Genomic DNA, 3,878 nt, shown 5'->3' with positions numbered 1-3,878 from the left:
CACCAAGGAGGAGCCACGTTCCATCCGTGGCAGGAGGGCCGGAGGTGTCACAGCCCCGTCCCGCAGTCGGCCCGGCCGGCAGCAGGTGCTCAGGAGGAGAGGGAGGAGGCGGGAAGCCATTTCCTGCCCTCCTATCCCTGCTCCCGGCAGCCAAAACTGTTCGTTTTCCGAGCCGCAGGCTCAGCCTCAGCACCAGGCAAGGATCGCTTTCGAGCACACCTCTGCTTGAGGACAACAGCCGCACCGACCAGCGCCACAGCACAGCGCCTGTGTGTGCGCGCAGGGGGGAATAAAAAACTCCACAACAAAAACAAGCAAACGAACAGCAAAGAAAATCCCAAACAAAAAACCACCAAAGTCGAGCATGCCCCAGTGACGGCCGCCGGGGACCGAAGGGCAGAGGGAGGCAAAGAAACGCCGCACTAGGGACCGCAGCGGCCTCCCCCGCCCTGCCAGACGTCACCCGGCGCCGGCGGCCGCCATTTTGTGCGGGCGTCCCCAGGCAGGCACCGCCCCCAGCGCGGGTTCCCGCCTCCCCCGCCCGGCTCGGGGGCGCGCAGGCGGCGGGAGCGCGCACGGCGGAGGGGGGGCGGTCCGGAGGAGCCGCGGGACCCCCGGGCCGCCGGCGCCATCATGTACCGCTCCAGCAGCGGCCGCTCCGGCCCCTCGTCCTCCTCCTCCTCCCACCGCCTGAAGGAGGGCGGCTCGTCGGCGTCCCGCGCCTCCCGTTTCGGCACATCGGGGCCGGGGCCGGGCCACGGGCGGCCTCCCCCGCCGCTGCCCGCCGCCGCTTGCGCCGCCGCCTCGCCGCCGCGCTCCGCTTCGCCCCGTCCGCCGCCGCTTCGCCGCCACCGCTCCCCATCGGGGCACCGCGGGCCCTGCCGCCGCTCCCCGTCGCCGCACCGCAGCCGGAGGTTGCCGTCGCCGCCGGGAGGAGCGGGGCTCGGCGGGCCCCGGGGCCGCCGCGGCAGCGAGCACGGGGACGGCGGCAGCAGCAGCAGCAGCAGCCGGGTAAATAAAATACCGCCGTGCTCCGGGGGGGCCGCGCGTGGGGCCTGCCCCTCGCCCGCCCGGGGGCTGTCACAGCCACAAACTCCGCGTCGCCAGATCCCTGCGAAATTACACCGGCCCCGGGCTCTCCCTGTGCGGAGGGAGAGCGGCAATTGTCCCCCTATTCCTTAGAGAGCCAAATGAAAACAAGCATTGATTTCCATTTAAAGTGGTATTTTCCCACTAGTTTCCCTTGCATTTTTATTTGTCTTACTGGCTAGAGCCATTTTAGAGAAGGTTCAAAGATGATGCTGTGTTTTCGCTAAGGCAGAGGATGTAACTGGTCGTTTTCCTCTATTTAACACATTGGGTTGTGTTAGTGCATAAATACCGTTTAACTTACGGGAATATAACTTTTTGGATAGCATGTTGAATGAGTACTTTGTCTGAATTCTTCCCGTTGTCACGGCAGGCGTACAAAGAGAACTGTTACTGATTTATATCTTTGAGAGGTATTCTTTGGTAGGCACTGCTTTGTAGTTGGGGCTGTGCACAGGGTGTTCCTGTCTTTTCACTTTGTCTTGGCAAAGTCTGATTTGGGCATGTGGAGCTCCGTTTTGGCATCTGTAGTGGATGGCATCTTGGATGCGGACACCTTCGTAATAAATCAAAGTGTGAAGATTTTTATTTTTTTGCGTGAGTGGGATTCGCTCACTTAGGTTTTCTGTTGTTGCTCCTTGGTGCGGTGATTATTTTGTCTGGTGACTCTGAGCTGTGGAGTGTGATAAGTTCACTGTGCCGTGAAAGAAGAGATTTTCACACTGGGGTATTGTAGGCAGTGGTTGCATGGTCACTCAGTCCAGCACACAGACAGTTGGAAAGAACGGTGAACTGGCCTTTTCCTCTTGCTTTGCAGTATGTTCTGCCCTCTCCCGTGTGCTCAGGCGTGGATTTGTGAGTTGCAGGATGGGCTGATGTGAGGAAACAGTGTCACTGAAAGTCTATCAAAAGTGTGTTATCTTTTCATTCATTGCCTGAAGGAACTCCCAAGAGGAACTGGGGGTTGCCGTTTCTCCTCGTGATACAGGTTCTTACCGGATTTCTTTGGAGCTGCAGCCATAGAAGAGGTCACAGGTGGTTGTAGAGGCATTAAAATTCAGGTATTTGTGTTATTTCTTCCTGAAAGGTGAGGTGTCCTGGAGATGCAGGAAAATAATGTTGTCTTTGACAGTTAAGCCAAGCCAGGCTAAGAAACTTGCCTCTGGCCGTTTGTTTTCACGTGATATTTCACCCTTATCTCCATCCTCCTTAGTTTCCTGTATGGTACCCTTGCAAACTGCATTACTAGTAGCATCCATGATGAAAATAAGTAGTTTTTAAAAAGGAAATGTTTTTCTATGTGATTCATGTCTGTTGGTATTGTGGCTTGATGGAGAGTTGCATGTTCATAACTGATGGGATACGGAGCAGAACTTTTTTAAACTGACTTGACCATCTCCCATTTCACTGTATCCATGATAGGCTGTGAACCGGTGCTGGCTGTAACACAACTTTCAATGCTGTGTTGGTGGTTGATACTTGGAGAAATTTCATCTAGGAGTTTTGCCTAGAAGCCTCTCATTTCCTCTTGATGGGGAGGGGCGTTAGGCCATCAAAAATGTCCACTTTACACGAACATTTTTTTTGACAAACACTGCTCTTCTAGTGTTATTTTACACCCTCCTGGCTCAAGTTAAATCAGTCATCTCAGCAAATTGTTACAGATCAATGGTATTTTTCTTGCCTATTCTAACTTCAGAAAAGGATTGAAAAACTATTAATCCTAGAAATTAGGAGTTAGGAGGTTAGCTAATGCTGTACTGATGAGCCAAATGGATTTTTTGTTCATTTACAGGATTACTGCATTTAAGGAAAGCCCTTCTGTAGGAAGCAATTATCACAATAAGAGCTCTTGAAACAATTAAATAGACCTCTTCAACTTATATTGTGCTGACTCTTGCGTTTGCTAAAGCCCAGTGTAAGTAATTCTTAGAGTTTAACATCCACATTTTTTCCATGGAAGCTTTTATCCCCGAGGTGTTTGTGTGGGTGTTTACACTGACACTACTTCAAAAGTGATGCTACAGAGCATAAAATACATATGTAGGCTTGTTTTACTTTTTAAAACTACTGTTTACAAAAGTAGCATTAATTAGAGAAAGATAAAAACTGGGACTGTGCTGTCATTTTCCAAAGAGTGAAACTAAATGTGATGGAAACATAGCAGACAGCAGATATGTTGGGTTATCATGACTAGTTAGGGTAAAGTTTTAATAAAATCTTTAGGGTTTTATGGCTTCAGACCCTCTCTCTTCAGAAGTTCCATAACACAAAATATGCAGATGTGGAGAGTTAAACAAATATATTACTAAGTGGGATTTTGGGGCTGCCACTGAAAGGACAAGAATTCAGAAGCCTGAGGAATAGGAACATAATTTGCAACAAGAAAAGAGATCTTGAAACAGGGGAATATATGTATAAGGGTGGGAGATGTAGTATGTAGAATGAAGACACTGATGGGATAAAGGCATGGGGTTGAAATGGAGAAAATATTTGAGTACAAGTTCCAGGTTATTTTCTCTATCCTGCATATGAATTGGAGTATGAAAGCAGCAGCCTTAGGGATTTCTTACTAAATTTTCTTGATTCTGGGAGTTGTTTTAGTTTGTTTTTTGTTGTTGTGATTATTATTATTATTGTTGTTGTTGTTGTTATTAGTGAGTACATGCATTTCCAGGTTACAGCATTGTTGCACATTTTGTTGTGCATAACTGGGATGCTGGCAGTGGAGCCACGTATTGGATGTTGTTAGATTCTTAATAGCTGAGGAAAACTTTGTGGTGATTGGA

Source organism: Zosterops lateralis, assembly GCF_965231275.1.
Source record: "Zosterops lateralis genome assembly, chromosome: 3".
Lineage (NCBI taxonomy): Eukaryota > Metazoa > Chordata > Aves > Passeriformes > Zosteropidae > Zosterops > Zosterops lateralis.
The sequence above is the reverse complement of the archived record's forward strand: the minus strand, read 5'-3'. Positions refer to the sequence as shown.